Raw genomic sequence first — 27,250 nt, 5'->3', positions numbered from 1 at the left:
TGACAATGTTGCTAAGCCAGAGTTCAAATAAAGTGTTTTTGCGAGTCAAAGACTTTAGAACGGAAATACTTGTGCAGTCATACCTCTACTTATGAACGTCTCTACAGACGAAATGTTCAGGTTACGAGCAAACTGAGTGTAAAATAAATGACCTCGAGTAACGAATTTTTCTTCATGATACGAATAAACAGACCAGTACCGTGTGCACGGCTTTTCAGCACAGTATTGGACCTGTCAACCCGATTCGTATGCGTGAGGGCATCATCTTGTGTCTACCGCTTATTCTTTGTGCCCACTTCCTCTTTGTGTCCACTTCCGGTCCCATTCCCTTTGTAAACAGTACTATACTGTACTTTATGCTAGCAATACGAAACATGAGCAATGGACCCCAAGAAAGACATTTGTAAAAGTGAGCAGAAAGGAGAAAAAGAAACAGAAAAGAGTTTTTCTGGACAACCAAGCAGGAAATAATTGAACGGTATGAAACAGGGATGCGCATTTATGACGTCACCAAAATATATGCCCGTCATACATCTACAATCGCCACGATTCGTAAACAGAAGGAAGCGCTAAAAAGTTAAAAGGTAAGAGAATCTGTTTATTATTATTTTTTTACATTTTTTGTGTGGTATTGTATTTTTAACATGTATTTGGTTCAAGTTCTGATGCTTTTTCATGTTCTGATACTTTAAAACGCTGGCAAAGGATTTTGATCGGGTGAGCAGTACAGGTGAGCGGATCCCTGCACACAGCGCAAGGCACTTTCTTCAGTGAATATGACGATATGCTTATCGTTTGCAGTAATTTGTGACATTTTTACATAACAACTTTGCATGCACATTGTTTTGAAACCGTTAGTAAGGATAAATCTCATGGAAGAAAAATTGCATCAACACTTTTTTTTTTTTAACTTTTTATTTCTCACACCAATTTTGACAGAGGTTTGATTCCACCATCTTGCATCAACACAAAATATATACACTTGACACACTCATAAATAACAGAAGGAACAACAAAGAAGAAAAATACTATTAATAGAAAAGAAGAATAAATGTTCATATGCATCAACACTCTCAATGTAACGACCCTCAATCATGCGCGATACAAGGTTTCACAGTCACTCGGTTTATTGGCTGCATTCAGTAAACAAAACAATACAAAAGTCAGGGCATCTGTTCACCACTGCAATAATCTAAAACATTAAAAATACAAAAAACGGGTCATCACTCAACAGGCCGCACCTCGTGGCGTGTTTGCATCAAAACATGTTGCATCATCGTTTCAAGCTGCATTACTTTACTTCTTATTTAGTGCTTTTTTAATATACATCATTTAGCACAACTTGTCTTTGTATACAAAAATAATTTGTGAAAGCAGCTCCTATATTTTTATATTTAGCAAAATATGCATTTTTTTTATCCTACTAATATTGGGCACATCTTACCTTCAGCGCGATGCAAATTAGCTGAAGCTACGGCAAGCGCTGAAGCCCATAAAGTGCCAAACGAAAAAGACAGTCGCAGACGCCCATGACTTAACATTTCAATGAGGTACCGGAATATTAACAGTAATACAACAAAAACACAGATTTTGTGAGAATTCAAAAAAACATTCAAAACAATCAAATTTCAACTCTGTTACACCAACTTAAGGTGGAAGATAAATTGTAAATGGCATATTTACATTGATTTGGGACACAGGTTTTGGCATTATTATAATTTCATACATTTGATTAAATCATCAAATGACACACAGTGAAATAAAATCTGCTGGAAAATTAGTTTTTGTCTAGAGAGCGTGTTTGGCAGTTTTTTCAATTTTGTCTGAAAATATAAGATGTGGCTCTCTCAATTTCTTTTTAAATTTTTTTTTGCTTTTATGGCTCTTTGGGTCAAAAAGGTTCCGGACCCCTGCTTTAACATTTATTGGAACGGATTAGTGATTTAACATTGAAAAGGCGCCTCTACTTACAAATTTTTAAGGTTACAAATATACGGATTGAATTAAATTCGTAAGTAGAGGTACGACTGTATTTCACAGCATCTGGTCCATGCTTCAGAATACATCCATTTGTGTATCTCATGACACTCTTAATTTATTGTCCCACAAAATGGAAGAACCAGACCAGCAGATTAGTCTGGAGTGCTTGTGCAGGACACTGACGTCAATGCGCACACATTAACCAGAGCTTGAACAACAAATCTCTCTATATACAGCGTTGGCGTGAGCCGAGATTCAATAAATCACCAAACGAGTGATGTGTTGCAAAGAAAGGCTGCAGGGAGTTCTTGCTTAAAACGGTTTCCTCAACAAAATCTGAAATGTTACATGTGGAAATTTGATGAACTGCGTGACTCATCTGACATTTGTTCACAAATCAAGAGAACGGATTTACAGATACAGTATAAATCTTATTTTCCTGTATAAGACGCACTGCTGTAAAAGGTGCATGGAATCCTAGGGTTGCATACAAAATACATAAATACTGGTTTCGGCAATAGCAGCAAGATGGCAGTCAATAACAGCAGCTTCCTCTAGGTGAGGCCTATGTCATGTAAAATAAGTACAAATTCCTCAACCCCCGGGTTTTCAAAATGCACATTGTTGGCAAGTAATATAAAAATGTACCGTTTACCAAATTGTTCGAATTAGTTATATGACTCCATTAACCAAACACTACCTAAATTCACCCAACAATTTATGCGCGCTCGTTTCTTGAGGGAAAAGATGAACAAGAAAGCCGACATTTTCACACGGGGGAAGATTTAATTTCATTAACAATTTAACTAAGTGTACTCCATCGAAAACGGCCGAATAAGTCTCGTTGGCATCTGTGGGAAGCCTTTTTCTCAAGTCCTTTAGCTCTCTCCTATTGGCCATCTTCTCCCCGCATAATGGCGTGCCGACTCCTCCCATGGGCGTACCAAGGAAGCCCCCCCTGGGCTTCACCATCTTGTCGAAGAGCGTCGCAATGTCTGGAATACATCAACCGGTTTTGCCCTGTTTCCTGCCTGATACTTGTTGCTGACCTTTTTTCTGGACTCGATTACCGCCCTTGCTCCCCTGTCCCGGCTACCGAGCAGCTTTCCTGCCACCCACGACTATTCCCTCTCGACACGGAAGTGCCACTTCTCCGTTCCTGCCATCAGCTACCCGTGTCCGACGGTCATCGGCTCGTGGAAGCAAGCACTTCTCTCTTTTTCAATAAAACTGAGTTAAACGAACGCTATTGGGTCCTGTCTCCGTTTCTGGCTTGTGACAATTATTGTCCAAAGCAACAACAATAGAGGATTTGCAATGGGAGTTCAAAAGCTGCCATCCAAGTTCTGTACTTCTCTTTTGTTTCCTTTTAGAAACTGACAATTAACCACATGAGGGTACTGGAATACCACTCAATATGTTTCTCAAAGGCAGAAAAGTTACCATAGGCAGTATTATTTAATTGTAATTTTGCATTTTCAATTATATCAATTGTATTTTTTCGGTATATAAATCACACTGGATTATAAGGCGCACTTTCAAATTCCTGGCCATTTTGAGGTTTTTAGCTGTGCCTTGTACGATATATTGAATATGCTCTGTCAGGGAGAATATAAACGCGACAGTGATCCAGTGGAGCCGTCACACTACCTGGATTACCGGGATGAGAGTGGTTGTCTTGGTTACGGACCAATGCGGGAAGCCAAAACCATTGAGGCGCTACAAAAGGCCAAGGTCTTATTATGTGGATTCCCAGACATCTCGAGCTATGTGGCCTCGATTCACATGTTTGTCACATATCCCTTTTTGTGGCGTATCCTCAAAGAATCACAGTGGAACTTTTACATCTGAAATTAAGTACATGTTAGAAGGCGCTAACTGGAAAAGGGAGAAGGACGCCTTGACTGTTTTGTTTCGATCTAAAGATACAAAAACCTATCTCAATGTACTATAAAACAACTGTGTATGGACTGTGGTCACGTAAAGGTATGAACATTAGAAGTTAGTTTAGCACAGTAATACTGAAAGGGGACAATTTTTAAACATTTTTCACCACTCCTATTACTTTATTTAGCTTGCGTAACAGTATACAGTATTTGCACGTAAACTGGTTCTCTTTCGTTATTTATTGAATCATATGCCGCACCGGCTCATAGGGTGCGAGAGCTGCATGACCACCTTACAATCACACAGACAAGCATACAAGTGTACGTATTTTTAAAAATGCAGCGGGAGCAAAACTGAGTTTGGTTGTGGTTTATTAAAGTTGGTTGGTCGGTCGGTCGGTCCAGGTGCTGCTTGTATTCTTACAACAATTGTATCATTTTGGGGCCCGCTAACCATTAATGAAGATGGCCTTCACTTTAGCGCCGGGATGTCTGGTCAAGAGCTTGCCTCCCTTTTCTACTTCCCTCACTTCACAGTGATTGTACCTTTTGTGTGACAAAGTTTCACTTTTCTTATTGCTAATTTATTATGCTCGCACACCATCTAGCGACCAGCATTATTTGATTTATTTAAACATGTGATTTCTGTTCAAACCAATCAGATTTGTTTCATGTATTCATGTGATATCGCTTAACCCAATCAGATGTGTTGTTTAATAAATGAGCTGGTAGCCATTGGGTGTGTGTGTTTCCTGCCTGAGCCGATCTTGGAAGCAGATCAAGGGGAAAGTTCAGGTGGGACGTGCCTCTGATAGAAGGGCTATCAAAAACCTAATCTCCGACTCAGAGTGTGTTCTATTCTTTATCCTAATACAATCTCAAGTTTAGACTTTGACATTTTCTTTGATGTGTCTTGGGCAAGTAGAGCCTGGTGGCGCCCATCCCTTACCAAGGCAACATATGTTTCCATCCGATTTATTCAAGTATTGATTACAAAGTAATACAATCGGATAGAATCTTGTCAGAGTTCATTTTTTAGCTTACTCCAACTTGTGAACCTTTGATTAATTAATCTTCAGATCTCTCGTGGTTGCTTGATTTTTCCATGCTCTCCACACACCACAGAAGACAAAAACACGGAAATTTGATGGAGGGAAAGTGAGGTTTTGGATTTAACTAATATTCCGGGGACAATTCTCTTCATCCTTATGGGTGTAAAAATACAGAACATTACAGATTTGGTACATGCAAATTGCCATCAATGAAAATTTGGTAAAGACGTGTCTCTGGTCTGACAAACCTTGGTGACCATTCAAGTTATAATTAGAATTGTCTTAATTGTCATTGATATCAATGTAGTGAACGTTGTTTACAACGAGATTAGACATGGCACTCAAAAATAAACACGTAAGAAAACTTTTCATAGAAATGACCTAAGGGATTGCTTTATTTATTTTATTTTTTTGAGTTACAAACAAACTTATTTATTAAAGAAAAGCAAGCACAAATATAGACAAGGTAAAGCACTCCTTGATTGGCAGGCAATGAATTCCACAAGCATGAGCACCCTTCTTATACCGTTTCGTGGATTCTGATTGGAGGATAGAATAAACCATGTGCACATAGGAGTATTCTGATTGGTTTATATGAACACAGGATATAAATCGGATTGGTTTAGACAGGAATCACATATTTAAATGCGGTGTATAATGTTGGTCGCTAGATGGCGTGCTTGCTTTTTTTTAGACTTACTCTAAAATGTATAATGGGCCGAATCAAATCCTCTATTCGGGGGGGATACAGCCTGCGGGCGGTATGTTTGACATGCCCTAGCTTGAGAAACTATCCCATCCCCTGATCTTAAACCAACACCCGGGCAAGGAAAAACCCAAAAACCTCAGCATGAGCAAAATAAGAAACCTTGAGAAGGGGGCTTCACTAATGGTAATCCCCCTTCCTGGATGACCAAAAATATATCATACATTTTGATTGAAATGACCTAAAGACTTGCTTCTTTATTCAACTTACTCAGAAATTTATTGTGGGCCGGATTAAATCATCTATTGGGCCAGATCCAGCCCACGGGCTGTATGCTTGACACGCCTAAACTCGAGAAACTAGCGTCCTCTCCAACCCCTTGACTTATCCCTAAAGAAAAATACTCCCTTTTTTAACTCAACAGAGCAATAATTTATGTCTGGTACTGTGAGCCCACAAAGGGACAATATGACGAAAGTGAAACACCCTAAAAACATCATTATGCCTGGAAAACTCCTCACAATACATGACTAACATCCAACTACGACAAAGTTCACCCGACCGCGAAAATACTACGATGTTTTGGACAGCCGCTTTGTCATAAACGGGTGTTACAACACATTTTTATCTGAGTCACGCTGACTTCCTGGCTCTCAGTGCTGAAGCCATTAGCTAGCAAAAAAAGCAGCAGGCCGGGAAAAGGAAACAGTTTTGTGAGAAACGCGCTTTTTTTTGTCGTTTTCTCGTGCGGTGTCTACATAGTTAGCGGGCTTTACGGTCAATTTGCTGGGTTGTATCCCCCGCAAACGCACATAAAGCACACCGGGTTGGGCATCAAGTGCAAAGAAATCGGGGTCGTAAAAAAATAGTGTCAAAAATGGGAAAAATATGCGCTAATAATGTTAAATGAAATGAAATGGGGGCGGCAGTAGCTCAGGAGGTAGAGCGCTCGTCTTGGGATCAAGGGATCCCAGTTCGAAACCCGGCTCGTCCGTGTTACATGTCGAAGTGTCCTTGGGTAAGACACTGAACCCCTATATCCAGTCTCATGGTGCCCCACTCCAAGTGCTATGTTCTATTATCCCTCATTCGCAATTTGGTGAAAATAGCCTGGAAACGGCAAGAGTCTGGAGCAGGGAAAAGAAAAATGAGAAGAAACGAGATAAAGCTCATGAGACGCTTGCCGATAGTCAATGTTCAGGGTTGAGTAGGGTTACTTTAACTTGATTACTTTCAATTACTTTTGGATTACTCCAATACCAGACATGCTAATAAAAGACAAAAGAAACTAAATATGAATAAAATGATGACTCACAACACGTGGTAAGCATTCTCTCCTGGCTTTGATCTCTTTGATCTCCGGCAAAACTGACATAAAATGCGACAGAAACAAAATGAAAATAAATCCAAACATCATTTTTGCCGTTCCATGTATTCCGTTACTACCCAAGCCTGCACAAAATTTAGTAATTTTATTCATATTTAGCTTTTTTTGTCTTTAATTAGCATACAGTGGGACCTCGGTTCTCGACCATAATCCGTTCCAGAACCCTGTTCGAAAACCGATTTGTTCAATCACCGAAATCGTTTTTCCTATTAAAAGTAATGTAAAATCGTTTTAATCCGTTTCAACACCCTGAATGTTTACCATGAACGTAAACATGAAGCTAACCCAGGCTAATCGTACGTTCGCGTTAGCGTAATCTTTCGTACGAAAGATTACGCTAACTTGAACGTGTAAAAATAAAAAATCAGGTCGTTTACACGTCATTTAGCATCTCTACAAAAAGTGGCTAGCGCTTCATTGGAAAGGGAGCTCAGTTCCAAAACCCTGAATGTTTTACGTAAACAAAGCTAACCCAGGCTAATCGTACGTTCGCGGTATCGTAATCTTCCGTACGAAAGATTACGCTAACATGAACGTGTAAAAATAAAAAAAGGGATTATGAATAGGATTTCTTACCTTTGTGGTGGACGGTGGGAAGAGAAAAATCATCAAAAGTTTTTCAACAGCTTCCAAAACTTGCGGCAGTTGCATGCTTATAGCGCTAACTTCCTTAGCCGCATCACTCGATTTCACAGCCTCCTTATTCTTTACTATCGTACTGATAGTAGATTTAGCCATGCTGCATTCACTAGCAAGATCGGAAATTCGTACACCTCTTTCATATTTAGCTATTATGTCTTTCTTAAAGGCAATAGTTGTACGAACAACTTGTCTTTTTTCACCTGTCCTGCTTGCACCGACCTTATTCGGAGGCATAATTAGGGGCTAAAACACCTGTACGCCGCTCAGCATCGCACCCTAGCGTACCGGCGTTCAAACTCCGATTTATGCAACGAACAGCGAAGCAAGAATTTCTCTAAATTTTTGGTCGAACACCGATTTGTCCGAACTGAGAGGCGTTCGAAAACCGAGGTTCTACTGTATTTGGTATTGGAGTAAGGGCAGCACGGCGGCGCAGTGGTTAGCGCGTGTGCGGCACAGTTCTAAGATCTTGGGAACCTCCTGTGTGGGTTCAAATCCAGCTACCGGACTTCTTGTGCGGAGTTTGTATGTTCTCCCCATGCTTGCCCGGGTTTCCTCCGGGCACTCTGGTTTCCTCCCACATTCCAAACACATGCATTTGAGGTGGATTGGCCGGTCCAAATTGTCCCTAGGTGTGAATGAGCGAGCGAGTTGTCTGTCCCTGTGTGCCTTGCGATTGGCTGGCAACCAGTTCAGGGTGTCCCCTGCCCACTGCCCGATGATTGCTGGGATGGGCTCCAGCACCCCCGCGACCTAACTGTGGATAAGCGGTGCAGCTAATGAGATGAGATGGGATGCGGTATTGGAGTAATCCAAAAGTAATTGAAAGTAATCAAGTTAAAGTAACCCTACCCAACCCTGTCAATGTTAAAATAGAAAAAAGCTTATTATTGTACCGGATTTCCACACCCATTTGGCGCACTGTTTTAAAGGGCGCGCTCTCCTTGGTTCGAATTGTTTGTTTGTCGGCTCAAATGGCGCACTGACCTATTTAATACCAACACAAGTGTGCATCGTGTTCATTTGTATAGCCCCTCATCACAATGAGTCTCAAAGGGCTGCACAGATTATTGCAAACTACAGACTATTATTATACCATCCACTGATCTAAAACCTACATGAGGGCAAGGAAAAACCCAGAACAAAACTGTGTTTGATTGTGGTTTAATCAAGTATTTATCATAAAGTAAATCACCAGAATACAATAAAATTATAAAAAATAAAAAATAAAAAAAGATCAAACAGTTTGGTAATCAAATTTTTTTAAAACAAAGCTCTCAAACTTAGTGGATGATAGTGTTGGGCAGGTAGTGAAAAGTGTCACTAGGAGGCGTGCTTTCACTGTCAGTGTCAGTGAAAGTTTTAGATTGATAAGGTGACGGAGGCTGGGTGGTTAGCGCGCAGCTACACGGTCCAGAGGTTCAGGGTTCAAGTCTAGCTTACGCAGCTTCCCCCCATGAAGTTTGCATGTTCTCCTCGTGCTTGCTTGGATTTCCTCCCACATTCCCAAAATGTCAATTGGCCGGTCTAAATTGGCCCTAGGTGTGACTGAGTTGTCTGTCTTTGTGTGCCCTGCGACTGACTGTTTTATGTAAAAAAATATATTAACATAACTAAATTATTAACACGTATCACATACAAAGCATGTTAAAAAATTATATTACCAAGATAACAAATTAAAACGTCCTCACCTTATTAATCCAAACGAGACAAAAGAAAATTAATTATTGAATTCTCGGGGTTGGTTGGTCAGGACACAGCCCCACGGTCCAGAGGTTCAGGGTTCAAGTCCAGCTACCGCAGCTTCCCCGTGTGGATTTTGCATGTTCTCCCTTTGCCTGCATGGGTTTCCTCCGGGCACTCCGGTTTCCTCCCACGTGGTAATATAAGCATTTGCTTCTTACTACCCCTTTCGGAAATATTATGTAACGTTATTTTGTTGTTGAGTTATTGTTTTTGTTCTATTTTTTATTTTGATGTTCGAATAAAGTTTTCATTCATTCATTCACGGTCCAAAAACGTGAATGTCAGGTTGATTGGCCTAACCAAATTGTCACTAGGTGTGAATAAGCTGTGCAGATAATGGATGGATGGATAATTCTTGTGTTTGTTGACATCCATCCATCCATTATCTGCACCGCTTATCCTCAGTAGGGTTGCGGGCAGGGTTGGGTAAGGTTAGTTCAAATGGATTACTTTCAATTACTTTTGGATTACTCCAATACCAAATATGCTAATAAAAGACAAAAGAAACTAAATATGAATAAAATTACTAAAGGCTTGGGGAGTAACGGAACACATGGAACGGCAAAAATGATGTTTGCAAGCTGTTTGGATTTATTTTCATTTTGTTTCTGTCGCATTTTATGTTCGTTTTGCCGGAGATTAAAGAGATCAAAGCCAGGAGAGAAAGCTTACCACGTGTTGTGAGTCATCATTTTATTCATATTTAGTTTCTTTTGTCTTTTATTAGCATATTTGGTATTGGAGTAATCCAAAAGTAATTGAAAGTAATCCAGTTAAGGTAACCCTACCCAACCCTGGTCGTGGGGGTGCTGGAGCCCATCACAGCTATCTTCAGGCAGTGGGCAGGGGACACCCTGAACTGGTTGCCAGCCAGTCACAGGGCACACAGAGACGGACAACTCACTCGCTCATTCACACATAGGGAAAATTTGGATGGGACAATTAACCTGACATGCATGTTTTGGGAATGTGGGAGAAAACCGGAGGAAACCCACACGGGGGAGAACATGCAAACTCCACACAGGAGGTTCGATCTCATGACCTCAGAACTGTGCCGCGCACGCGCTAACCACTGCGCTGCCGTGCTGCTGTTTGTTGACAGTGTTATGTAAATAAACAAAAGCACTGAGAAATTCCATTTTTTGTGAGTGGTTGTGGTGGTTTGGGGGTGGCACCACAAAGCATTCGGGCACACAAATGGCCGCCCCGCTTCAATGTTTTTCGCTTGTTAACAAAAGCCTCTCATCCCGACATGAAATACGGCACGGAGATTAAAGTCGACAACAAATTCGGGTCGTCTCCAAAACCAAAACTCTTGTGATCGCTCGCCAAAAGCGTTCCCTACGCGGCATTTAGTTAACATGTCCTAAAGTCCGACGTGACGGCTTTAAGTGAATGATGGCGGTAAAGACGAGGTTTGACACCGGGTGAACTTTCTACAAATGGGAGGCTAAACCAACAAGTACTATACAATCAAAATCCTACTTTCGTTTCATAGTGCCGTCAAAGCAGTTTTTACTTCAAGCGTATTTCCTGTGTGATTTTGTGGCCATTGACAGCGAAGATGAAGTATTCCCCTACCAAGCGTCCCTGCTACAGAACTCTCTCATCTATTTTCAAGCGACCACAAGGTCAGGCTGGAATCGCTTCTCTCCCCTTTATTATTTCCCGGAGTCTCTGAGTCTTTGTCTTCCTTCGACCGACCCCCTACCCAGAGGCAAGGCAATAGGCGAACTAAGCGGCTGCTTAAGGCCCCGCCACCACTAGGGGACCCCAAAGAGCGGTTCACATTATCGTGAATAATGGTTTCGAAACAAGGTGCGAGCAGAGTTCTTTCATGAAAACGTCTCGAAATTCTGCAAAGAAGGATGCAGTTATGTACCTTCAAGGCATAAGCAAAGTAAGTGGCTGCTTAAGGCCCCGCCACCACTAGGGGGCCCCAAAGAGCGGTTCACATTATCGTGAATAATGGTTTCGAAACAAGGTGCGAGCAGAGTTCTTTCATGAAAAGGTCTCGAAATTCTGCAAAGAAGGATGCAGAGTTGTGTGCCTGCAAGGCATAAGCGAAGTAAGTGGCTGCTGAGGGCCCTGCCACCACTAGGGGGCCCCAAAGAGCGGTTCACATTATCGTGAATAATGGTTTCGAAACAAGGTGCGAGCAGAGTTCTTTCATGAAAACGTCTCGAAATTCTGCAAAGAAGGATGCAGAGTTATGTGCCTTCAAGGGATAAGCGAAGTAAGTGGCTGCTGAGGGCCCCGCCACCACTAGGGGGCCCCAAAGAGCGGTTCACATTATCGTGAATAATGGTTTCGAAACAAGGTGCGAGCAGAGTTCTTTCATGAAAAGGTCTCGAAATTCTGCAAAGAAGGATGCAGAGTTATGTGCCTTCAAGGCATAAGCGAAGTAAGTGCCTGCTGAGGGCCCCGCCACCACTAGGGGGCCCCCAAGAGCGGTTCACATTATCGTGAATAATGGTTTCGAAACAAGGTGCGAGCAGAGTTCTTTCATGAAAACGTCTCGAAATTCTGCAAAGAAGGATGCAGAGTTATGTACCTGCAAGGCATAAGCGAAGTAAGTGGCTGCTTAAGGCCCCGCCACCACTAGGGGGCCCCAAAGAGCGGTTCACATTATTGTAAATAATGGTTTCGAAACAAGGTGCGAGCAGAGTTCTCTCATGAAAACGTCTCGAAATTCTACAAAGAAGGATGCAGAGTTATGTGCCTTCAAGGCATAAGCGAAGTAAGTGGCTGCTGAGGGCCCCGCCACCACTAGGGGGCCCCGAAGAGCGGTTTACTTTTTTGAAATCGACTTTGTCCCAATCGTCACTTTCGTATGTCTATAACAAAAAACTTCTACAGAAATAATCCAAAAGTACTACAAAACAAAATATCAAATCTAGTGCTTAAAAACAGGGACCCATTATAGTGTGTCTCTTTCATTCAGAAAAGAAAAAAAAGTATAGAAATACTACAAAAATACTATGATACAAAATACTTTAGAAATATTACCCCAGAATTACTAAAAAAAACACAACTATAGTAAAATGAAAAAAATATTGAAGAAATATGACCCAAACAATATTATGTCAATACTTCAAAAAAATATAAAAATATTACTAATGTACTTCTTTGGAAATATATCAGAAATAGGTCTACAAAAGTACTTCAAAAATAACCACTTCATTATACTATAATACAAAACGCCACCAGAAAAATATTACTACAGAAATACTACTACAGAAGTATTAACACAGAAATACTGCCAAAATACACCTACAGCGATACTATAAATATTATATGACAAAAATACTATTATATTTCCATTGTAGAAAATGTTCTGTATATCTGTGGTAAAATACTACTGTAGAACTATTTTAGTGGAATTTTTGTCGTATTTCCATAGTATAATTTTTGTAGCGGTGTAGGTGTATTATCTGCAGTATTTCTGTTGTAATACTTCTTAAGTAGTATTTCCTTAGTCACATTTTTCTGGTAGTGTTTTGTATTATAGTATTGTGAAGTGGTATTTTTATAATATTTCTGTAGACGTATTTTTTATGTATATCCAAAGCAGTATTTTAGTAATATTTTTGTATTTTTTGTTGCATACACATAGTATTTGTTTGTCATATTTCTTTAGTATTTATGTAATATTACTGTAGTTGTGTTTTTGTACTAATTCTGGGGTAATATTTCTGTAGTATTTGTATCATAGTATTTTTGTAATATTTCTATACTATTTTTTCTTTTCCGAATAAAAGCAAAATAATGTATGATGGCCCTGATCTTGAGCACTATATTTGATATTTAGTTTTGTAGTGTTTTTGTAGTATTTCTGTCGAAGTTTTTTTGTTATAGACCCACGAAAGTGAAAATTGGGACCGGCACCAAAAAAGTTAACCCCCTAGTGGTCGTGGGCCCTAAGCAGCCGCTTAATTCGCTTATGCCTAAAAGGTACATAATTCAGCATCCTTCTTCTTTGCAGAATTTCGGGACTTTTTCATAAAAGAACTCTGCTTGCACCTTGTTTCGAAACCATTATTCACGATATAAATGACGATCTCTTTCTCACCTTCCAAAAACGGGTAGACAAAAAAACATCCTCCAAGTGCTGTCATGGCGGCATCAGTCATGCTCTTGTGATGAAAGCATAAAGCATCAAAGAGAGAAATGGATTTTCTCTTCCTTGACCTCAAGTATAGATTTTCTTATTGCATGAATAAATCCTCTGGCAGCCCATGTATGGATTTTATGTTAATTCCTTTACTTTAATGTCACATTTGCATAAATCTTAGCTGTTGCTTATCAACTTACCTGGTATAACATATAGCACACGCAATGGAATGCTAACTGGTTTGTTAAGAGCAGGGGTGTCAAACTCATTTTAACTCGGGGGCCACGCAATAAAACAAACATTCTCTCAGGGTCCGGACTAATGAGGAAGGAAGAATGAAAAGGAGAGATGGACAGAAAGAAAGAAAGAAAGAAAGAAAAAAGGATAAAGGAAGAACAAAAAGGAAAGATGGGGAGCAAGAAAAAGAAAAAACAAAAGAAGGAATGTAAGAAAGAAGGAAAGAAAGAAAGAAAGAAAAAAGGATAAAGGAAGAACAAAAAGGAAAGATGAGAAAGAAAAATAAAAAAACAAAAGAAGGAATGTAAGGAAGAATGAAAGAAAGAAAGAAAGAAAGAACCAAAAACGCTAGTAGATTGAGGAGCAAGAAAAAGGAGAAGGAAAGAAATCGGAGAAAGAGAGGGAGAGAAAAAGGGAGAGGGTGGGACAAAGAAAGAGAGAAAGGGAGAAAGAAAGAGAGAGATAAAAGAGAGAGAGAGAGAGAGAATGTGAGAAACAGAAGAGAAATAGTGAGAGAGGGGGGAAGAAAGAGAGAGAAAAAGAAATAGAAAGAGAGAAGGAGAGAAAGAGGGAGACGCAAGACAGAGAGAGAAAAGACAAAGAAAAGAAAAAAGGAAGAGAGAGCAAAAGAAGGTAAAAAGACAAAGCTAGAGAAAGAGACAAAGAGGAACAAAGAATGAGAAAGAGAGACAGAATGAAAGAGAGAGAGATAGAAAATGAGAGAAAAGGGGAGGAAGAGAGAGAGAGAGTGAGAGAGAAAGAAAGAAATACAAGTACAGCATTTGTGAGGGGCACCTGGCTTTGCCAACATCAAGTGGACATATTTCAACCTGCAGCTCGCTTTTCTCTTGTGCTTTCCTCAGTGTTGTCTCACGGGCCGGCCGCCTGTTTGACACCTGTGGTTTAGAGTGTACCAATTTCTGTCATTAGTAATATAACAGTATGTCAGGGTTACTGTAGCCCAAAGGTGCACAACTCATCTTTGCTGAGGGGCCAAAAATGAAAGAGGATTGAAAAGTATGGAAAAATAGAATACGAGAAATTAACCAAAGTACTGAAAAGCTTTAAAATGTACTAAAACGTCTGAGAAGTATGAAGAAAGTATAATAAAATGTATGAAAAAGTACGGTGTAGTACTGAACAGTAGTAAAAGATTCTGAAATATGTGGGAAAAGTACTAAAAATGTAAATGTAAAAAAACTCTTATGCACCTAAGAGTATTTAAAAGATCAGTCGTGCCTGTAATCACTAGTATAAACAACTACAGAAAAGTATGCAAATATAGAAAAGGACTGAAAGCTACCAAAAACTGAAAACTACAAAAACTGTACTGAAAAGAAAGTAACTGATCTGGAATGTATAAAAAATGTATCAAAAAGTACTCAACTATAAAAGTGTAACGAGTGTAATAATAACTTTTGTTTTATTGAAATTCCTGCTGAAATATGTGTATAGTTTTTGGTAAGTGTCCTGCAATGATGAGTCCAACAGTGCCACCTGCTGGTATGGGGTAGGGTTTGTTTTGGCTTTTGACATGTGACCGAAAGGCGGGGTTTTGTTGGCAGTCTGCAGAGCGAGCTGCCAACGGTAAGACACATCTTTTGGTGCTCCACAAAAAAAGTTAATTTTAAACATTAATACCACAGCTGACAAATCTCTTAACATGCACAGTAATGTGATTGATGTTGTCAAGCTGATTTATTTTCGTTTTGTTTCTGTTGTGCTAAAATGTTAATTCCCCTTGTAGAGATCAAAAAGATCAAAGCCAGCAGAGAAGCTAATGTTGTGACTCATTTCATTTGCAGCAACTGTAATAAAAACCTCATCATCCAGTCCAGCGTGAATGTGGAACTTTAGTGGGACAGGTACACCGCGGTTACAAAACCGTCAAATGAACTATGTCCTTTTAAGACCCCTGACTTGCGATTTTAGGTTCGCTTCTATTTATTTGTTTTGTTTTTACTCCATCTTAATTTTACCATTTAGCAGACAATCAAAATAAAGAGAAGACCCCAATGGATTTGAACTTGCAAGGAGAACAAGAGAGGACTGTACAAAAAGCCTCAAGATGCATAATCTTGTTTTTAAATCTCCTAGGTTACAAAAGCAGATCTGCCCTAAAAGGTGTGGGGATCAAAGAACAGCAACACGATTGGTCGATATTGTTGCAATCTCCTTTGCATTCATCCAGTTTGTACTTCTGGGAGTATTTTTAAATCACAATACTTTTTACTTTTACTTGAGTAGATTTGTAAAGAAGAAACTGTACTCTTACTCCGCTATATTATGACAAATTGAACCCGTTATTTAAGTTTGTACACGCATTCCTCTTTCTCTTCTTTTCTTGTTCTCTTCTTCTCTCTCCTCCTGTGTCCCTTGAAGGAGAGGCTCTCAGTAATCCAAGCTGTGCGTTCCAAGCCCCGTCCCTTTTAAAGAGGTAGCAAACCGGCGTGTGTGTTCGATCCGCCACAGACCCTAAAGGTAAAAAGAGAAAAATAACTACACAGAAATCAAACTTCTATTGTATTCCTGTGATTTTATTGACTTTATCTTTTCAAAGGTTGCCATTATATTTTTATAAATACATCAAAAAATGACATAAAAATTGGATTTCTTATTTGCATTTCTTCTACTTTATAAAACAATTAAACGTTCGGTCATTCATTAATATTGTAACAAAGTCAAATTTGAGGCAGTATCGTACAACAGAGAGCAATTCTCCACAGGACGATAGTAGGCTAATATAAAAACAGTAAAGGAGATACAAATTTGAACACCCTGTTACTTTGCTATTACTCCCTCTTAACAAACATGAAGGGGTATGAAATTTTCGTCACAGATGCAAGTCCACTGTGAGAGAGATAAACTAAAAAGAAAAACCCAGAAATCACAATGCATGATTTTTTTTAACAATTACCTATGTTCTTCACCATACAAACAACATGTGTTGCGTCAATTGTAAGGCTTATATAAGGCTTTCTATTTTTTGCGGCTCCTGACAAATTTGATTTGTTTTGAATAAAAACAATAATAATTATACATTCTACTGCAAATGGCCTTTCAGGACAGCCAAAGTCGCTGTATACAGAGTACCAAACAACAACAAAACAAGCAAGTAATAGATACAAAACAAAAACAAAGTAAAGTTAGAAAATGGGGGCGGTATGTGAAGCAGATAATTATGAAAGGACAAGTCTGAAGACCTGGGTTTTGAGTCCAATATGGCTCTTTTAACATTTTGGATTGCCGACCCCTGTTCTGCCTTTCTTTGATCATTATTAAATTGAGTATTGAAATATTCGAATTTACCTTCTTTTAATATATTTTTAAATAAAATGAAATTTATTGTTCATGGGATGGACTTTGGTGATTTGATGATCTGATCGAATGGTTTGTTTTTTTAAAAAATGAATAAATAAGACGTTGCTACGGTTACTTAGACAGTGTTCTCGTTTGCCCGCGTCCCTGCGTCCTAGACGCATCATTTTTGCTGGGGACGCATTCGGTCAAATCAACGTGCGTCCCCTGGACGCAACTTTTTTGACACCAAATTGTCATTATTACCCGATTACTTGTTTTTTTTTTTAACAAAGATTTACCTCACTCCAAACTTTTCGTCAGGCAGATCCGCCATTGTTGTTTTGGTCTCGGCAAACGAGATCTCGTTGCTTCGAGATGACGTCATTGTTTTGGTGGTTGTCGAGTGAAAGAGAAGTATGCCTCCGTAAAATCAGTTGGTAGTAGGTGGAAATCAACAAAAAAAATGGTAATTTCTTCAGTGTCGGTAATAAGTCGAAACATAATACAGAAAGTGATATCAACTGCAATAATTTTGGCACGAAAAAACGGCGGTGAAATTCTTCAGGAGACCGCGAAGGCAAGGAAAACACGTGTTTTGAAGCGAACAATTCGACGAAAGATGAACAAAAGAATACTCCTAGCAAGAAAAGGACTTTTTTGCCAAAATGGACTCAATTATATTCCTGGTTACGCTATGAGGAAGATGATAATGGAGGCTACATGTTATGTGATGCGTGCACCCAGCGTGACAAAAAAACTGGATTGCATTAATCATTTTGCAATACAAACTTTCAGAAAAGCACAACGACAATGAAAACCACAAATTAGCTATGGGAATCCTGTTGCTGCAATTAGACCTTGAGAAGGCATTACAACTGTGGCGGGACAGCAAACCACGAAGAATATATGAACTGAAAAATCTAAAGTGATTAAAACTGCATGAATATATAGACTAATATTTCAGCAATATTATTTTGTATAATGTACAATATTTCTGTGAACTGAAAAATCTGATGTGATAGCTGCTTTGTATTACTATTTAAGTGTGATGATTAAAACTGAATGAATATATAGATTTATAGATTTATTTACATATTTGTCGCCGATTTACAATTTCAACTTCGATAACACAAAATTTTGGGGACCCATAGATCTCCGTTGGGACCCATAGATTTTTGAGCATGCGAGTCCCCGGGACCCATCATTTTTAAAGGTAAAATGAACACTGCTTAGTACATGAGTAGTATTTTTTTCACTTTTACTCAACTTTTTACTTCTTGTTCTGAAGTAACAGTACTTTTACTTGAGTAAAATTATTGGCTCCTCGACTCACCTCTGGTCTTTGGGCAAGTACAGCCTGGCAGCGCCCATTCCTCCCCATCGAATGTGTCACGATACGGACCGGGAAGCAGGAAGTCGGAACTCATATGCGTAGACGATCTGTCACTTTAATTAGGAAAGAAAAAGTTGTCCAACACACAAACGGACCAAAACCAAAACAAAACAGGTTCAATGGCAATCAAAATTACAAACTAGGCATTACTCAGATCAAACGGGCATGAATGCGTCTCAGCCGGTGTCAAGGGGCGGGACCAGCTGGGCGCCATGACAACCGTGCAGGACATGACAGAATGTAATACTGACTCCAATATAAGATGATCTGGCGTTTACATTTTAGAATAAAGAAACACAAGAAGTCACCAATTTAGACGCAGACAGTGAAGAGAAGATACAAGAAGGAACATGGAGGGTGAAAATGCAGTGACCGTGAGGTATTTATTTCTCGTGCTGCCACAATTTTGCAGATTTCCTATATACAGAACAGAAATGGAGACCAGAGGGGAAATTAGCACAAACAAAGAAAGCAGCTTGGGTGGCACCAAATTGTACCCCTTTGTCTCTTTTAACCACCTGCCTCACTCATTTGTTTTATTCTATTATACAGTGAAGAAAATAAGTATTTGAACACCCTGCTATTTTGCTATTTCTCCCACTTAGAAATCATGGAGGGGTGAAAATTTTCATTGTAGGTGTGTGTCCACTGTGAGAGAGCTAAACTATAAAGAAAAACACAGAAATCACAATGCATGATTTTTTAACGATTTATTTGTGTGATACGGCTGCAAAAAAGTATTTGAACACCTGGGTATCATCTAGAATTCTGACCCTGACAGACCTGTTAGTCCGCTCATTAGAAGTCCACCTGCACGCCATGTATCATCCTGAATCAGATGCATCTGTTTGAGGTCGTGAGCTGGATAAAGACACATGTCCATCCCATAAATCAGTAAGACTTTAACTTGTAACATGGTGAAGACCAAAGAGCTGTCCAAAGAAACCAGAAACAAAATTGCAAACCCCCACAAGGCTGGAAAGTGCTACGGAACAATTACCAAGCAGCTTGGTGAAAAAAGGTCCACTATTGGAAAATGGAAGAAGCAAAGCATGACAGTCAAACTCAATCAGGGTGGAGCCCCATGCAAGATATCACCTCGTGGGGTCTCAATGATTCTAAGAAAGGTGAGGAATCAACCAGGAACTACATGACAGGAGTTGGTCAATGACCTGAAAAGACCTAGGATCACCATTTCCAAGGTTACTGTAGGTAATAGAATAGAATAGAATATAGAATTTACTTTTATTGTCATTCTTTGTAACAATGCACACAGAACGAAATGTCGATACACCTGACCCGTACAGTTAAACTGTAGCGAGCCGATGCAGCCGCAGCCAAATAGGGCGCAGCCATTTTAGTCATTGGGTGACCAAACCCCCCAATTCCAACCCTTAATGCCGAGCGCTAAGATGTCATGATTTGAAATCATGCATGGCACGAAAGGTTCCCCTGCTTAAACCAGCACATGTCAAGCCCCGTCTTAAGTTTGCATATGGCTATTTGGATGATACAGAGGAGTCATGGGAGGATGTTTTGTGTTCAGATGAGATCAAAATAGGAAGAATAAGAATAAAGAGTACAATCCAAAGACCACCATCCCTACTGTGAAGCATGGGGATGGTAGCATCATGCTTTGGGGGTATTTTTCTTCACATGGGATAGGCCTAGTGCACTGCATTAAAGAGAGGATGACTGGGGCCGTGTATTGTGAGATTTTGGGGAACAACCTTCTTCCTTCTTCAGAGCATTGAAGATGGGTCGTGGTTGGGTCTTCCAACACGACAACGACCCGAAGCACACAGCCAGGAAAACCCAAGGAGTGGCTCTGTAAGAAGCAAATCAAGGTTCTAGCATGGCCCGGCCAGTCTCCAGACCTGAACCCAATCGAAAATCTTTGGAGGGAGCTCAAAAGCGACAGCCCAAAAACCTGAATGATCTAGAGAAGATCTATGTGGAGGTGATGGCCAAGATCCCTCCTGCAATGGTGAAAAACTACAGGAAACATTTGACTTCCGTAATAGCAAACAAAGGCGACTGTACTAAATATTAACATTCATTTTCTCAGGTGTTCAAATACTTATTTGCAGCTATATCACACTAATAATCGTTAAAAAAGCATGCAATGTGATTTCTGGATTTTTCTTTTTAGTTTATCTCTCTCACAGTGGACATGCAACTACAATGAAAATTTCAGACCTCTCCATGATTTCCAAGTGGGAAAAATAGCAAAATAGCAGGGTGACTTAATTTCTTCACTGTATGTGTGAAAAGTCTTAATGAGCTGTTTCTGAAAACAAGGCTGGAACATGACATTTCTATAACATTCCTCAACGGCAGGAGACTCATGGAATTTTCAAGGCAGGGCATGTTATGAATAGGAAGTAGCATGAGGTCACCGTCTGCAAGTTTAAAAGCCACTTGAAGAAGCTTTGGCGAAAGCTTGGTGAGGATGTGGCCGCAAAAAGGAACCTGCTTGGGTTTTCGAAGCTTTACCTCAATTAGAGGTTAGCGATGGGTCGTTCGCGAACGTAGCGGCTCCGCGAGCCGGCTCTTTGGAGTAAACGACAGATTAGCGATTAGGAACCGGCTTCCTTTTTTTCTCACCACGTGATTGGTTATACTGTATCCATTTGTTGACTTTTTTGAGGATATGAAAAGTTACGTATTGTTTTGTATTTTATGAATTATTTTTGTTAGTGTTAGACCCAAACGAGGGCACACAAGCAAAGTTGAAAGTTTATTGGAGGCAAGGGGAGCTAACAAAAAGCGCTCCGGTTAAGGGAGATGATCAACAAAAAACGAAAGTCTGAATAAAGTCGTGGGTTGGCAAAAAAATCCCGGGTTGATGACGGAAAATGTGTCAGGAAACAGGAACAAAAATTACTATACATACGAGCAACTCGAGTGACAAAAAATTCAAGGTAAGAGATGTCTTTTGAGCAAAAATGTTGCCCCGCATACAAGACAAAATCCAAGTTTAGCCCTTCATAGTCATTTTATTGTATTTCCATTTATCTTATTACTGCATTTTTATGTTCGATGACTATTTGAATGGGATTTATTGCTATTTAGGGTGAATTTGGATTCATAATGGAGTATTCTTGCCACGTTTCAAACCTAAAGCTAAAAAAAAAAAATTGAAAATATTTTTTTAATAATCAACAACGAGTGAGGCACAATTGTCAATCAACATTTTATATTATATTTGCAACTAAAAAACTGAAATATAGGTGTAAAAATATTGGGCCCCAGTTCGCTCAGTTCAGCCAACTGACTCTATAAGTTCTCTGAGGACTTCTGAATGATCCAATGTTGACCTAAATGACAAACAGGACCTGTGTCTCATTAAGTCTCATTTTGAATGCATCTGCTCTGTGGCAGGCTCAGAGATTGTAAAAGTAGACTCTAGCATTATGGAGACCAAAGAACACAACAGGCATGTGCGGGATAAAGTGAAAAATTTCAAGGCACAAATGGGACACAGAAGATTGTGCAACCTTTCACACATTTCCCGGAACACTATGCAACAATAATATCAAAATAGCGAGAGCATAAAACCACTGAAAACCTACACTGAAAACACTATCTCCAGTGTCAAACATGGTGTTGGCAGGATCAATGGCCGTCTCTCTAAACTTTCGGCCCAAACAAGGAGAAAGCTAATCAGAGAAGGAACCAAGAGGCCCATGGTCACATTGGATGACCTACGGGCAAATACAGCTGAGGTAGGACAATCTGTACATATGACAACCATTAGTCATGCTCTGCACAAACCTGCCCTTTATGGAAGAGTGGAAAAGCCCTTTCTGAAAGAATACCATGAACAGGCCTGTTTAGCAATTATTTGCAAGAAGCCACATGGGAGACACAAATAACATGTGAAACAAGGTGCTCTGGTCAGATGACACTAAAATTAAACTTTTGAGTCTGAATGCAAAGCGTTACATTTGGCATTAGAGTAACACTGCACATCACCCTGAAAACACGATCCCCAGTGTCAAACATGGTGGTGGCAGGATCATGCTCTGGGATGGAAAATAGAAAGCCAATGTCTCGGCCTCAATCCTTTGTGTAAGGATCTAAAAAAAAAAACAGTGGCGCCAAGTTCCTTTAAGGCAGGGGTGTCAAACTCGTTTTAGCTGGGGGGCCACAAATGCTATAAAAAATCTCACGGGGGCCAGACTAGTAAGTTTAAGAGAACGAGAGAGGGAGAAAAAGACAGAAATAGAGAGCGATAAACAGATAGGGAGAACAAGGGAGACAGAGTAACAGTGAGAGAAAAAGAGGGAGTAGAATAGAGATATGAATGGAGAAGAAGGGGGAAATGAATATAGAGAGAAAAAAAAGTGAAAAAAGAGAAAGAAACAAAGAATAAGAGAAGTGAAACGTCAGAAAGAAAAAGAGTCAGCAGGAGAAAAAGAGACAAAGTGAGGTGAGAGAGAAAGAGAGAGAGTGAGAGAGAGGTCGAAAAAGGAAGAGAAAAGGTGAAAAAGAAAGAAAAATAGAAAGAAAGAGAATTCAAGTGTAAATTAGAGAGAGAAAATAGAAAAAGAGCAAGACAGAGAAAAAGAAAGAGTGAGAGAGAAATATAGAAAAGAGAAAAAGAGAGAGATAGAGAGAGTGAACAGGAGAAATAAAAAGAGGGAGAAATAAATAAAAAAAGAAGTGAGTCAGAGAGAAATTGGAGAAATACTACCACAATTGTTTTGCAAGTGTTACCTGGCTTTGGTGACATCCGGTGGAAATATTTAAAACTACAGCTCATTTTCCTCTTGCGCTTCTCTCACTGTTGTCTTGCAGGCCAGATTCAAACCATTGGTGGGGCTGATCTGGCCCACAGACCGTCTGTTTGGCACCTGTGCTTTAAGGGGTGTGCGGGTACTTTTGAACCCATGGAACTCCCTTTTCTTTTCTTTTTTTTACAATGAATCAGGTGCAATAGCACCTCCACTACACTAGGGTGCAGTGTTTTGTTCACACTTAACCTCCATGCCGTGCATATAGCACAATGTATAAGAATTGAGTATGAAGTGTGGCGAACCCTCAATAATTAAAAAATTAGCCCGGCTGTGGAGACAGGGCGCGAGAGGATTTCTTCTTCCGAGGGGGTGCGGGATAGAAAATAACTAAGACACAGGTGTCAAACAGGCGGCCCGCGGGCCAGATCAGGCCCGCTGAGGGATTGAATCCGGCCCGCAAGACAACACTCAGAGAAGCGCAAGAGAAAAACGAGCTGCAGGTTGAAATAGGTCAACTTAATGTTGCCAAAGCCAGGTGCCTCGAACAAAGACACTGTACTTGTATTTCTTTTTTTTCTCTCCCTCTCTTTTCCACCCCTTTTCTCCCACTCTGTCTCTTTCACTCTGTGTGTCTCTCTTTTTCTCTTCCTTTGTTGCTCTTTGTCTCTTTCTCTCTCTGTGTCTTTTTAACTTCCTTTTTTCCTTTTCTCTTTCTCTCTTCGCGCTTTCTTTTCTCTTTTCTTTCCTTCTGTCTTTCAATTTCTCTTTGGATTTCTTTCTTCCTCTCCCTTTCTTTTCCCCCTCTCTCATGACTTTTTATCTCTTTTGTTTCTCACGCTCTCTCCCTCTCTTTTTTTTATTTTTTTTGTCCCGCCCTCTCTCCTTTTCCCTCCCTCTTTCTCTTATTTCTTTATCTCTTTTTCTTTCTCTTTAATCTACTAGTCCGGCCCCCGACAGAATGTTTGTTCTATCGTGTGGCCCCCGAGTTCAAATGAGTTTGACACCCCTGAACTAAGATAATAACTGGATTATCATTTCTCCACATTCACTTTCATATAGTATTGTTAAAAACTGGGTCATTTTCTTGGAATACAAGCAAAAGAACTACAACATGTGGTGTGTCTTGGGCAGAGGTGGGTAGTAATGAGTGACATTGACCACGTTACATTTACTTGAGTAGGTTTTGGAACATTTTGTACTTCTGGGAGTATTTTTAAATCACAATACTTTTTACTGGGCAGCACGGCGGCGCAGTGGTTAGCGCTTGTGCGGCACAGTTCATGTCATGGGAACCTCCTGCGTGGGTTCAAATCCAGCTCCAGACTTCCTGTGCGGAGTTTGTATGTTCTCCCCGTGCTTGCGTGGGTTTCCTCCGGGCACTCCGGTTTCCTCCCACGTTCCAAAAACATGCAGGTGAATTGGCCAGTCCAAATTGTCCCTAGGTGTGAATGAGCGAATGAGTTGTCTGTCCCCGTGTGCCCTGCGATTGGCTGGCAACCAGTTCAGGGTGTCCCCTGCCCACTGCCCGGAGATGGCTGGGATGGGCTCCAGCCCCCCAGCGACCCTAATGAGGATAAGCGGTACGGCTAATGAGATGAGATGAGAATACTTTTTACTTTTACTTGAGTAGATTTGTAAAGAAGAAACTTTACTCTTACTCCGCTATATTATGATAAACCTCCTTGGTTTGTTTAATTCACCAGGTTAAATATTTCTTGGCTTTGTGTTGACAGGCTCGACACTTTCCTGCCAATGGAAGTGTGAACTCGCCGGGAATTTTGATTCTCAAGTGCCTGAGATGCCACGAAGAAGATCGATGGCTTGGTCAGCTCCTTTCAAAGAGTTTCATCAGCCATTTTGGAACCAAGCACGCATAAAGATGTGTGAATCACTTTCTCCCTAAAGACGCTCCCCGACTTTTGAAAGAGATTGGTTCCAATCGATCGTAAGTTGAATTTCTTCATAAGTTCCTTCAGTGCTATATTTTGTAGGTTTAAGATTTATATAAGTATGTCTAAGGTTCGTATAAGTAACCTGTATTGTTCTGAACTAAAAAACACAAATTATAAAGTGACATACTTTTCATTTATATGGCGCACTGGACTATAAAGCCCATAGGATCAACACTACAGTAAGGAATAGGGTTTCATAGATATGAATACAAATATTTATATAAAAATAATTGATTTCATAAAACATACATTCACATAATGATATCTGGTTTCACTACTAAATTGATTCATTCATAAATGGTTACTGCACTGTCCTCATCTCCAAACGGAAGAGCAGCTCTCACAGTCTTGTTCCACGGACAGACTGAGATCATTTCTTCCTCATGCCATGAGGCTCTTTAACTCCACCCAGGGGAGTAAAAGCCCACATTAAACCACATTGCATGTTACCCTATTTTTATTACAGTGTGTATTTGATGTAGCACTATTTAAATACTCTATATCAGGGGTCGGGAACCTTTTTGACTCAAAGAGCCATAAAAGCAAAAAATATTAATTTTATGTTGGGAAAGAGCCACACCATATATTATGAGACAAATTTACAAAATTGCTAAACCCGCACCCCAGACAAAAGCTTAGTCTTCAGCACATTTATTTTTGATGATTTGATAAAAATTATGAAAAGAGAATAATGCCAGAGCCCCTGTCCCAAATTCAACAAACAGACCACTTTAAACTTGTCTCTTTCTTGCAATGACTCAAGATCGGTTAAACTCCTTTTGACCTTTTTTTTTCATACATATTGGTTTCAAAACCAGATGCAAGCATTTCTTTTGTAAAAACGTCACAACATTCTGAGAATAGGGAGCCTTATGTGCTTACCTTTGGCGAGAGATGGGAGGGAATGCTTGTACTTTTTGCATAGCTCCACCCATCCCTCCCACTCACCCAATCAAATGACTAAGTTCTCTTCCGGTGTTTTGGCGTATTTACAGTTCTGTGGATTCATCATAAAGTATCTGAACACTGAACACAGATTATATAGTGAACTTTTAAATAAAGGATTCTTTAGCGTTGTACAGCCAAAACGAGTTTTTTTCCCCCTTTTTTTGTGTGACACCTTGACTGTAAATTGTAGTGAAAAACGTGCCCTATATATACTGCGAAGTGTTATTCTCGTGTTTAGCTTTGGTTTGGCTTTACGTGTACTTGGATAGGATAGACAACTCCGGTTTTGAACAAGATGGAAAAATTTTGCATGCAATCAAATTGGTCTCTGAGCCACAGATACTCATAGAAAGAGCCATATATGGCTCGCGAGCCATAGGTTCCCGACCCCTGCTCTATATCAACACGTTACATTAAGTATTTATGTATTATATTCCTTTTACTTTATTATTGTTTTTTTTTTCCACACAAGGATACTGCTGGAAGTGTGAATTTCCCTACGTAGATGAATAAAGTATCTATCTATTTATCTATCACTCCGAATTATCAAATTTTTCGCTAGCTAGACGAAAACCATTCTTTCCTTTAGTTGCTGGTTATTCGGAAAACGTCTCTACTATTACCCTTATAAGGTAGGTGTATCGCTAAAAACAAAATAGAAAAAAATATTGTTAGCCTGTGAACTATACAGAAAGTATTTCTTAACTTCGCTTAAAGGCTAACAATCCAAACAAGAGTACGCCATTTGTGAACTCCATCGAATATATGGCCGAATTAGTGTCGCTTGCGTCTCCGTCAAGCCTCCTCTCTCTATCTTCTGCCTTTCTCGATCTTCTGAAGTTCTTCTCCCGGCCCACGTTTTCTTCCGCAAGCTGGTGTGCCGGCTCCTCCCGTGGGCGTGCCAGGAAAACCCCCACTTGGGGTCCACCCCCTCACCTCGGTGTCTGAAATGGTCAAATCTCCGTCTCCTACCAGACCAGGGTGCCCTGAACTTTCACTGCTCATTGTACTTAAGCCTTCTCTGTGAAAATCTTTATTGCACTCCATAAATTTAACTTGTATTCAATCGTATAAAATCGTTTATGGTCAAATGTATAAAATACTTCAATAAACAAAAATCTTCAAGTAATCACATATTTACAGGCAATTATTGTAGAATTTGCAA

General features: G+C 39.9%; 1 long non-coding RNA gene across 1 annotated transcript; it reads left to right on the top strand.

Annotated features, from left to right (window-relative positions):
• Positions 1-321: 321 nt before the first annotated feature.
• LOC148348592 (uncharacterized) lies at positions 322-27,043 on the top strand. The gene is made up of 3 exons (XR_015847660.1): positions 322-584; positions 24,919-25,130; positions 26,926-27,043. It is a non-coding gene; the product is annotated as an uncharacterized LOC148348592 (long non-coding RNA).
• The last annotated feature ends 207 nt before the right edge of the window (positions 27,044-27,250 follow it).

This window comes from Urocampus carinirostris, chromosome 18 (assembly GCF_059441175.1).
Source record: "Urocampus carinirostris isolate Australia breed hairy pipefish chromosome 18, RoL_Ucar_1.0, whole genome shotgun sequence".
NCBI classification, from domain to species: Eukaryota; Metazoa; Chordata; class Actinopteri; order Syngnathiformes; family Syngnathidae; genus Urocampus; species Urocampus carinirostris.
Note: the sequence above shows the minus strand (reverse complement) of the source record. Positions and strands in the feature narration are given on the sequence as shown.